Consider the following 12,184-nt stretch of genomic DNA (forward strand, 5'->3'; position numbering starts at 1 on the left):
CCTTTCAATTTCCTTGAAGAGTTTAAACAGTAGTGGCAGTAGTTCCTCTTTAAATGTCTTGTAGAATTCAGCAGTGAAGCCATCAGGGCCCGGGCATTCCTTAGTTGATAAGTTTTTAATTACATTTTCAATTTCATGGGTTGATATTGGGTTGTTCAGAATTTTTAGGTCTTCTTTGTTCAACTTTGGTAATTGATATGTATCTAGGAATCTGTCCATTTCTTCTGTGTTGTCCATCTTATTGGCGTATAGGTTCTGGAAGTAGGTATTGATGATCCTCTGGATTTTTTCTGGGTCTGTTGTAGTTTCACCCTTTTCATTCCTAATTGCATGGATTTGGGCCTTTTCTTTCCTTTTTCTGACAAGGTTGGCCAAAGGTTTGTCAAGTTTGTTGATTCTTTCGAAGAACCAACTCTTGGCTTCATTGATTTTTTGTATCATTCTCTTAGTCTCCATTGCATTAATTTCTCCTCTGATCTTTATAATTTCCTCCCTTGTATGAGCTTTGGGGTTGTCCTGCTCTTCTTTTTCTAGAAGCTTGAGGTTCAACATCAGGTTGTTTAATTGGGATTGTTCTGTTTTCCTAATATGTGTATTCACTGCTATGAATTTCCCTCATAAGACTGCTTTCATTGTGTCCCATAGATTCCAATATGTTGTATTGTCCTTGTCATTTGATTGAAGGAACTGTCTGATTTCTTCTTTAATTTCCTCTGTGACCCATTGGTTATTCAGAAGTGTGTTATTGAATTTCCACGTGTTTATGAAATTTTTTGAGTTTCTTTTGCTATGGATCTCCAATTTCATTGCACTATGGTCTGATAATATACAGGGGATAACTTCAATTCCTTTGCACTTACTTAAACATGTTCTATGTGTGAGGATGTGGTCTATTTTGGAGAATGACCCATGTGCAGCTGAGAAGAATGTGTATTCTGATTTTGTGGGATGGAACACTCTGTAAACATCTGTTAAGTTCATTTGTTCAAGAGTTCGATTGAGTTCTAGTATTTCATTACTTATTTTTAGTCTAGTTGATCTATCTATTTGTGACAGTGGGGTGTTGAGGTCCCCCACTACAATTGTATTAGTGCATATATGACTTTTCATGTCTGTTAGTATTTGTTTTATATAGTTGGGTGCACTAGTGTTTGGTGCATAGATATTTATGATTGTCATCTCTTCCTCTTGGATTCTTCCCTTTACAAGCATGTAGTGTCCTTCTTCGACTCTCTTAATCAGTGTTGGTTTAAAATCTACTTGATCTGCAAAGAGGGTAGCTACTCCTGCTTTTTTTCGGGTTCCTGTCACATCCAGTATTGTTTTCCACCCTTTAACTTTCAGTCTATGAGTTTCCTTTTGAATTAAGTGTGTTTCTTGTATGCAGCATATTGTTGGATTTTGCTTCTTGACCCATTCTGCCAGTCTATTTCTTTTGAATGGTGAATTGAGACCATTAACATTGAAGGTTATAACTGAAACGTATTGACTTGTCATTGCCATGACTTTTTCTTTTTGTTGGGTTCTCCCCCTTTCCATTTAATTTCTTGTCATGCCAGATGGGTTCATTCTGCTTTGGTTCCTGGGGTTGTGATCCTCAATGTCTGTTCCTAGGATACTGTGTAAAATTCTTTGTAGTGCTGGTTTGGTATTCACGAAGTTCCTAAGGTGCTCTTTGTCATGAAAGTATCTTATTTCTCCATCCATTTTGAAAGATAGTTTTGCAGGGTACATCAATCTGGGTTGGAGGCTGTTTTCTTTTAGGGCTTGGAATATGTCACTCCAAGCTCTTCTTGCCTTGATGGTTTGTGTTGAGAAGTCTGCTGTGATTCTGATGGGCTTACCTTTGTATGTGATTTGTTTCTTTTCTCTGACTGCTTGAAGAACTTTTTCTTCTGCTGTGTTTCTGGAATCTTAACAATTATATGCCTATGTGTAGATTTTTTTTGATCAAGGCTATTTGGAGTCCTATATGCCTCACTTATCTGTATGCCAAGCTCTTTTCCCCTGCTTGGGAAGTTTTCTGCCATTATTTCTGTGAAGAGATTTTTTATGTCATCTCCACTCTCTCCTGTTTCTTCATTGAGCCCAATCAGTCTTATGTTATTCTTCTTTGCATCATCTAGCAGCTGCTGGGTTGATTTCTCATGTTCCCTTATAATTTTGAAGCAATTTTTCTTTTCCTGGTCACCAATTGCAATCTTATCTTCTATATCTGAAATTCTGTCCTCACATTGGCTCATTCTGCTCTGTAGACTTTCAATGGAGTTTTTCATGTCCTGGAAATCTATTTGCATCTGTTTTATGGATTCCATTTGTTTCTTATGTTGGGATTCCATCATGTTCCTGAGCTCCTCTCTAGATTTATTAATCATGTCTTGCACTAGGGGCACAATTTCTCCTGTTATCTGAGAAATTATTTCTGATTTCATTTTTTCCAGATCCCCTTTTGTTGCCAGTTCAGTGGGTCCAGGTGGTTGAGTATCAGAGTGTTCCATCTCATTTCCCTTTGGGGTTGCTGTAGGTGGTCTGGAAGTCTGGTTTTGAGACTTCATTCATGTGTTTTCTTATTTCGACTGGGGCGGGGGTCTGTTAGCGCCTGCACAGATTACCTCCTCTGAGTTGGGAGAGGTGGGACAGGGGCCAGGAGCAGCGGTAGGGATGGTGACCCAAAAGCCCTTTCCTGTGGGCTGGGAGCAGTGGGAGGGATGGTGGCCGAGAAGCCCCTTCCTCTGGACCAGGAGCAGTGGGATGGCGGCTCAGAAGCTCCTCCCTCTGGGCTGGGAGCGTTGGGAGGGATAGTGGCCTGGAAGCCCCTTCCTCTGGGCCAGGAGCAGCGGGACAGAAGGTGGCCCAAAAGCCCTTTCCTCTGGGCTGGGAGCAGCGGGACTCAGTACCTTGGTCTGGTGATCTGGTGTCCTCTGCATCTTTGTAGTGTGGAACCAGGTGGCTGCCTGTCTGCAGCAGTGTGATTTGGCATCTTCCACGCAACTCGCCCCACACACCTTTTTGAGACACAATCTAACTATGTCACTAAGTTGCTCAGGCTTGGCTCAAATGTGCTATCCTGCTTCAGCTTCCCAGAGTGCTTAGATTACAGACGTGTACAAACACGCCTAGCACAAGTAGCTACTATCCCCATCCAAAGAACTCACAAATTTAATAAGAAAAAAGCAAATAAACAGAGAAGGGACTATTGAACACCAATACACTGTCTATAACAAAAATAGGAAGTGTTGCTGTAATTCAGAAGATAGAGCGAAAAGCTCAGTGAAGGAAAATGAGTGAGGCTATGCAGAGGTGGGGAGAGTTCAACTGGATCATAAAAGGCATTGACAGGATTTTTCTGAAAAGAGAGAGTGCATCAAATATGCAATACATGAATGAACAGAACAGCCCGGAATGCTAGAATGTGGGGGTGGGTGACGGACGTGAATGTGTAGAGATGAATTCTGGGAACAGAATTGGAAGACCTCTGTCCTACACACCTGTCCCAGTCCTTCTGGTCCCCAGAAACACTGCCTCTACCCATCTCTGCCAACTCATCTTCTCACCTCTCCTCCTGGTTTCCCTTTGTCAGGCCTCTCCCTCCATACTACACTGCTTCCCAAACTGCCAACAGAGGTGACTTCCTTTTCTTATTAGTGTATGTTTGGGATACATAATAATTACATTCATCTTGGGGAGCTGGTATAAGTACATATTCCATCTTGATAATTTTTACTTACATCCCCTTCCCACCTCCACAGAGTCTATCTCCCTCTTCCCTCCAGCTCTCTTTTATTTTGCTCTTTAAATGATATGTAACTTTAGTCTCTCATATTAAAGAAACCATGCTGTATTTAAACTTTCACCTAGTATTATGGTCTCAAGATCTACAGAGTTGACTTTGTAGAAACCAAATCTGGCCACATAATGCCCTGCTTACAAACTAATTTACTCTTTGCTGTTTATAGAACTACATTTGAGCTCCTTAAACCTTGCACATAAAATTTCTTTTTGTACATTGAAAATGAAGTGAAATGTTATACTTCAAGTTGAATTTACTTTATCTAGACAGGCAATATTGGAATTTGAATTAGAATCTGATACATGTTTTGACTCTCCACAGCAGACCTCTATCAGCCATCTTAATCCTTCTAAGAAATCTCATCTTTACTATGCTCTCTCCCAATTTCTCACAGACATAATCACTTAAGGATAATTCTATATAGGAGGATTTTATGGTTTGGGGTTTTTTTTTCATAGTTTTGATCTGAGCTGTCAGTGACAAATGATCCCCTCTGATAATGATTCTTAAATTTCAACATGTGTCATAATTTCCTAGAGAACTTGTTAGAAGATTGCTGCATCCACCTCATGACTCTGTAGGTCTGCAGTAACATCCCAAACTTTGCATTTCTAACAAGTTCCGAGGTGGTGTTTCTGGGGGTCACACTCTAAGAACCACGGCTCTATAGCAGCTAGGGCCATGTAGCAATGACATTTTCTCAATTCGTTTATATATTTATGGGAAATGAATTCAGACAAGAATATGAAAGCACTGGGCTATTAGAAAAGCAACAGATCCCACTCTGCCACTATGGAGTGATTATACAGGTAAGTAAATGGCAGATACCAGGCCCCTGTGGCACCCTGCTACAGCTACATCAGCACCCTCTTCAGGTGAAACAATGACCTAAAGAGGGATCCGTCCTTTGTCACTGCATGTTCTGCCTGAGGGTGTCCCGGATCAAGGGTCAATGAATGGAAACCAAATCCGGTCAGCTTCTACAGTCATTACATCTGCGCAGAGTTTGCCTGAGCACTTCACAATGAGTACTAATGCTCGAATGACTGAGTTCCACTGAAACTGAGAAAAGTTCTGCACAAATAGGAAGCATTTTCTAAATATGTTTCTTGTCAGATGCTTGTCCTGAAGACACAATAATTTTAGGTGTGTTATAATTTTTTTCATCAGATAATACATTGTACAAGATCTTTGAGAGGTAAGAAATTCTTAATATCCTTTCACCTTGAGTGATAAAATAGATATGTTCTGCCATCTGGCCTGAGGCTGTACACTGAGTCACTGGGTGTGAGGATGAAAATCTTGACACTTAAGATTTATATCTTGTTCCTGAGACAACATACTTGACACATCATGGTGCTTTCATGCATCTTTAAAAAAATTACCAAAATAAATGAAAATTAAGAGCTTGAGAATAAAGAATTTATGATATAAGGGCCAGGGATTTAGCTCAGTAGTGCTGCTACCTGCCTCTCAAGCACAAGGTCCCAAGTTTGATCCCTGGTACAAAAAAAAAAAGAATTTATGATACAAGACTGGAATTGTTCTCTGAAACCACACACATATGCAAATGTCTAATATGTCTGAGTACAACACTGAACAAAACAGTGTTTCTTTTTGGGAGGCAAAACAAGTTATATAGCAGTGATGGTTTTAAAAAGAATTATTGGAGAATTGAGGTGGGGGAGACTTTGAGGAACCAGGAACAACAGCAATTCAAGCATGGATCAAAGTAGCAAAGAATGTACAAAAAACATTATCAGTGTGAATATTGACAAACTTATAAAGGATTTTTCACAGATAGAAAAGAAAATGATAGAAACCAGTGGAAAGAACAACATAGATCTTTGTAAATTTACGTTGAATCAGCTCGCTCCCCGGCAGCAATCCACTGGACAACCCCCCCACCCCCCCCACCCCCACCCCCGCTCCTCTGGCCTCTTCTCTGTACAGCCACCTGGTTCCACACTACAAAGACGAAGAGGACATCTGACCACCAGACCACTGTACTGGGTAAGTTGGAGTCATCTTCACCTCCCAACAGGACTGGGTCTATCTTCAGGGGAAGGGCAGCTGGAACCTACAATACAACTCTGCAGAGTTCAGCCCTACAGGAAGACAGGGAGCTCAACTTGGGACTTGCAGTCAGAAATCTGCCTGAATCTCACAGGTCTGAGACTAGCTTGGTGAGACTCATTGACTTATATCTGCACACTGCTACCCATGTTGCCTATTGTGAGAGCAGAGACATACCCTGAAAGAGGCCCTTCATCTTCATTGTTATTTTTTATTCTCAAAATTAGTATTATTAGTTTGGTTTTTTTTCTCTTTTCTTTTCTTTTGCTCCTCTTATCTTTAATTTTTTTCCTACTCTTTGCAAATATTTGTTTTTCTCTCCTTTTTTTCTTTTCTTGTCTTCTTTATTTTCTCTTCCCTTTCTCTCTCTCTTACACTCACTCTCTTGCTCTCCCACATTGTTCATCTTCCCTTTTTGTCCCTTTTACGTTTTCTGCGCAACTCGCGACCTCGGGACGGCGTTCACAGACCTGCCTGTCTGCAGCGGGCTGATTTGGCATTTTCTGCGCGACTCTTGCTTTTCTTTTTCTTGAGTTGTTAACTTTGCATTTAACTCTGAGGTTTCCATCTCCTTTTTCTTTATTAGATCTTTGTGCTTTTCTTCATTTAATTCAACTTTTTTCTGCATATCTTGATAAAGTTTGCTTATTTCTATCTTTTGTTCTTCCTCTTTGATTTTCATTTCATGTGCAAGTTTGGCAATATTATTCTTATATTCCTGTTTGTGAGATTTCAGCTTTTTCCTTGTCATATCAGCATTTCTTTTTAGTTGTTCATTTTCATCTCTCAAATTGTGTTGATATTCAATAGTCTGTTGTAGCCCTTTTATCACATCATGAAGAGCAGCACATTCTTTTTTAATTGAGGCTTTCTTTGCTTGCATTACTTTTAATAAATGGGTATTCTTTTCCAACTGAATTTTACATAATAGATGAATTTTACCATCTGTATTCATAAACCATGGATGCCTAGATTTTTCTGTTACGGACCAGACAATAAATATTTTAGAGTTGACAAGTCACAAGATCTCTGTCACAAATATCCAATTTTATTGTTTTCGTGTGAAAGCAGCTGTACATATATACACGCAGACAGAGATTTCCACACACTAAGGGAAATAAAAGGCATATCATACAATTATATATATGAACACAGTTCTCTAGATGCAATTATACAATAAGTATATACCGTATGGGAGGGGGAGTCCTACCTAAGAGAGAAAATAAAATGTGCCCCAGATACAGGGCTAGCACAGGTAGCAGGAAGAGCAGGTGAACTCAGAGCCAACTTTCCCAAGTAGGGAGGCACTAGATGGTGATAGAGATGAACTAAAACCAGAGAGAAGTCAGATAGCACCACAGGTATGGTGACATTTCTCCAACAAGTCTGAACTACCAAATTATTACTCCTTTTGATTTTTCCACTGAGATTAAACTCTTAATTCCTAGATTATTTTCATGAATACAAAGATTTGGCTCATTTCTGCCCTGCCAAGTCACCCATGATGCTGGGTTTAGTAAACACTGACAGCATGCGCATTTCTGCAACCGTATCAGATTTATGAAAGCCAAGTCAAAGGGGAAAAAAATCCAAAGAAGACTGTTTGTATATCATGAAAAGATAAACTTAACCCACGTGAGAGTATACTAGATAACAATTCATTCATCATATTTCAAGGATATAGAAATTCATTTCTCTGCCTTGCCAAGGACTTTAGAGGCAAATTCCACTTTTCTTCTAAGTTACAATTCATTAATCACATTTTACATTTCTGAAACAAAGGTTTTTACAAATGCTTTAGGAAAAATGTTCCTCATTTATAACTTCTTTTATATTCCCTATACCTACAACTTGAAGGCTAGTGCTAAATATGCGGAGAAAAGAAATGGTGAGAGATGATGCTTGCCTTTGATAGGATGGAGAATGGAAGAGAAGCCTTTTACATGACTTATAAATTAGGCTTGGATATGGTCCAGCAAAGACATAAAAAAAGACATTGACCCATGAATCTTTTTGGAAGGAGGAAAACAAAACTCTGAGAAAACAAGAAAATAAGAGATGTTTCAGACTAACAAGAAACTGTCATTTGAAGTGAATGGCATAAATCTGTAATAACTTCCACCTTCTACAACTTCTAAACTAGAAAGATAGCAAAGGAAATTACTAAATTAGGTGATTGCAACAATGGCGTGCTGAGTCTCACATCACTTAGTAAAATTAGAATATAAAGGTTAAAGACTTTTTATGTATTTGCATCATTTCTATTGCATTTATCATTTTATCAATTAGTCATATATTGAGAATATTTTTCCATTACAAGTTTTCCATTCTTCTATTAGTTGTTATAAAGCATTGACAAATACAATTGTATCCTGTTATGTGATACTATTTTGAAATACCTTTATACTGAAGCAGTGATGAAAAGGAAGGAAGAAAAAACAATTGAAATGGAAGAATTCTAAGTTAGTCCTTTTAAGAAATAATTCCCCCACCAGGGATTTAGCTCAGTGGTTCCAGCGCCTGCCTCACAAGCACAAGGTCCAGAGTTTGATCCCCAGTAACAACAAAAAAAAAAAAAAGCAAGAAAGAATTCCCTTCTCTCAAGAGTGACAGAGTCAGTAAATAGAATGAGATCTCTCTTCAACAAATATTTAATGGGCCCCAAAAATAGCAACTATTCCACTGCTCCCAGGGCAGAGGAGGTGAGCCAATCCCAGCACCCAGGAGGAGGCTCCCCAGCTGCCATTCCACCACTTCCAGGGCAGAGGAGGTGAGCCACGTGGGTGGCACCAGCACCCCACCCACACCCCCACCCCCGTGGAAATGAGAAGACACATAAACAAGCCTCAAAAACAGACTTCCAGATCACCTACAGCAACCCCAAAGGGAAACGAGATGGAAAAATCTGATACTCAACCCTCTGGACTCCCTGAACTGGCAACAAAAGAAGATCTGGAAAAAATGAAATCAGAGATAATTTCTCACATAACAGCAGAGATTGTGCCCATAGTGCAAGAAATGATTAATAAATCTAGAGAGGACACAGATAAAAAAAAATAGAGGAGCTTAGGAACATGATGGAATCCCAACATAAGAAACAAATGGAATCCATAAAACAGATTCAAACAGATTTCCAGGAGATTAAAAACTCCATTGAAACTCTACACAGCAGAATAAACCAATGTGAGGACAGAATTTCAAATATAGAAGATAAGATTGCAATTAGTGACCAGGAAAAGAAAAATTACTTTAAAATGGTAAGGGACTACGAGAAAGCAACCCAGCAGCTGCTAGACAATGCAAAGAAGAACAACATAAGACTGATTGGAGTCAATGAAGAAACAGGAGAGAGTGCAGATGACATAAAAAAACTGTTCACAGAAGTGATGGCAAAAAACTTCCCAAAGGGGAAAAGAACTTGACATACAGATAAATGAGGCATATAGGACTCCAACTAGCATTGATCAAAAAAAATCTACACATAGGCATATAGTAGTTAGAATTCCAGAAACCCAACAGAAGAACAAAATTCTACAAGCAGTGAGAGAAAAGAAACAAATCACATACAAAGGAAAGCCCATCAGAATCACAGCAGACTTCTCAGTGCAAACCCTCAAGGCAAGAAGAGCTTGGAGTGACATATTTCAAGCCCTAGAGGAACACAGCCTCCAACCCAGAGTGATGTACCCTGCAAAACTTTCAAAATTGATGGAGAAATAAGATACTTTCATGATAAAGAGCACCATAGGAACTTCATGAATACCAAACCAGCACTCCAAACAATTTTATACAATATCCTAGGAAAAGACAATGAGGATCACAACCCCGGGAAGCCCAGCAGAATGAATCCACTGGGCATGACAAATTAAATGCAAAGGGGGAGAATCCAACAAAAAGAAAAAGTCATGACAAGGCTTTTAAAACTTTTAACTTCATCTCCCTAATGAGTGTATAATTCAATCTTGTTATTGTGGTGATTACTATTTTTCTGATTCTAGTGTTGCACACCTTTTCTTGTGCTGTACTGGCTATTTATCATCTTCCTGGGTCTACTTTTTAATTGGGTTGTCTATTAATGAGCTGTAAGAGTTCTTTATATATTCTGGTCATAGGTTATATGCATTGTAAATATGGTCTGTTTAAGGACTACTTTTCATTTTAATGATGTCATTTAAAGTTCTAAATTTTGATGGGATCTCATTTATCAATTTGTTTCTTTTATACATCATGTTTTTTGTATCCTTGGAAGTTCTTGCCTACCCTAAATTCATGAACATTTTCCCTTATAATTTCTTCTTAAAGTTTTATACTTTTAGGCTATCATATTTAGGTTCATAGATCCTTTCAAGTTATTTTTATGTATGGAAATAAAGGGTTGAGGTTAATTTTTTATGTACGGATACCAGGTGTTCTAGTGCCATTTGCTGAAAACACTATCTTTTCCCCTGCTCTTGAATTGACTTTATATTCTATAAAATGCTAATGTTAAATAATCTTTCAAAACTCAGTGGACCATATATGTGTGGTTCTATTTCTAGATTCTCTGTTTTATTCCAATGATCTATATGTCTTTCCTTACACCAACACTGCCTTGATTACTGTAGCTTTAGAGGAAGTCTTAAAATTAGGTACTAAACTTCTTCCAACACTGTTTTTTTTTTTCTTTTTCTTTTTCTTTTTACTTTTCTGGGTCCTTTGTAATCCTACATAACTTTTAAATCTCAATATCCAATTCTTCATTTATAGCAAGTATACATAGACCTGAATTTTTATATATACCTTGTGTTTTCTAATCCTGCTAAATTCAAATACAAGTTCTAAGGGCTCCTAGAGATGTCTTAGTATTTTCTCTGTAGATGATCATTTCATCTACATATAAAGATTTTACTTCTACCTTGCCAATCCTATCATGTGTCATTTTATTGCCAGACTATTTTGGTTTAGGCCTATATTTCAAAGTTTAATGGACAGATGAAGAGTAGGCATATCTGCCCATGTTCCCCACCTTAGGGAGAAAGCGTTGTATCTTCTCCATTCATATAAGGCCTTTTTTCTGAAAGTATGGATTACATGTCACTGAGCTGTTGAGAAGTTTCTGTTCTACTTCTAGTCTCCTGATAGCTTTTACCATGAACATCTGTAGAATTTAGTCCAATACTTTTTCTCCAACTAGTGACAGGATCATATGTCTTTTTCTTTTCTTCTGTTAAAATGATGACTTTTAGGGGTGGATCTTCCAATACTGAACCAACACTGCCATCCCTATAATACTACATACTACAAAAATACTACATACAGCAAAAAAAAAAAAAGTAACTATGTCATTCATTATATTGAGAACAGTTATTTCTTTTTGTAATTTACTATTGGTATATTTCTTTTTATTTATCATTTGGCATTTTTCTTTTTAAATTTGCAGCATCCTTTGATCTTTCGTAAAAATTGTGGTATAAGCATTAACTGAGCACTATTTCCATCATCTGTAAAGTTTTCTTAATATAAAACTATCCCAATAGGAAAAAAGGTCCAAAAACAAAGGAGTGAAGGGAGGGGAAGAGGAAAGGAAAAGAGGGAAAGGAAAAGCTATGAGAAAAGAAAAAAAAATGGAAATGAAATCTATGTAAATAGGTAAGGGTGGAGGGGGTGAAGGGTACACAGGTAATGGGGAAAAAAATAAGAACCAAGATATATCATGTACAGGTACAAACACCCAATGATAAATGTAAATGAATTGTATACCTAAAATGTACCAATAACATATACCAATAAAATTAATTTTTAAAAAATATATATAAAACTATCCATACTGATGAAAGTGTTTGTACTTGTAACCAGTGAATTAAGAGCATTGCTTAATTCTGAAAATTTTTGTTAAGCTTTCCCCAGTCCATGAAAATGATTTCATTTAGCTGGTACTTACAATGTTTCAATTAGCATTAAAATTTATCACAGGCAGTTTCAGTTGGTGAGTTGTGAATACCATCGATTTGCCATGGTTTCATGCCTAAAAAGCTCCTGACAAACATTTTTTATCCAAATTGAAAGAATCATGGGAAGAGATTATGAACTATTAATTCAGTAAGCTATAAAACTGTATGCATTTCCTTGGAATGACTTTGTTTTCAAGATGACAGAGGGAGCAATATATCTAGTTTTATTGAGAAGCTGAAACTAAACTTGAATTTTCTTTTTTGCAAAGGTTGATCTTACTTTTTTCCTACAATATACATTGTTCTGTCTGGGGACAGTTTAGGAGCATCATTAATATACTTTATCTGATTATAATTGTGTGGTATATTGTATAATGTTCAACCATGT

This window comes from Heterocephalus glaber, unplaced genomic scaffold (genome assembly GCF_053883595.1).
Source record: "Heterocephalus glaber isolate CG9 unplaced genomic scaffold, H.glaber_assembly_v1.0 deba00000738, whole genome shotgun sequence".
Classification (NCBI taxonomy): Eukaryota; Metazoa; Chordata; class Mammalia; order Rodentia; family Bathyergidae; genus Heterocephalus; species Heterocephalus glaber.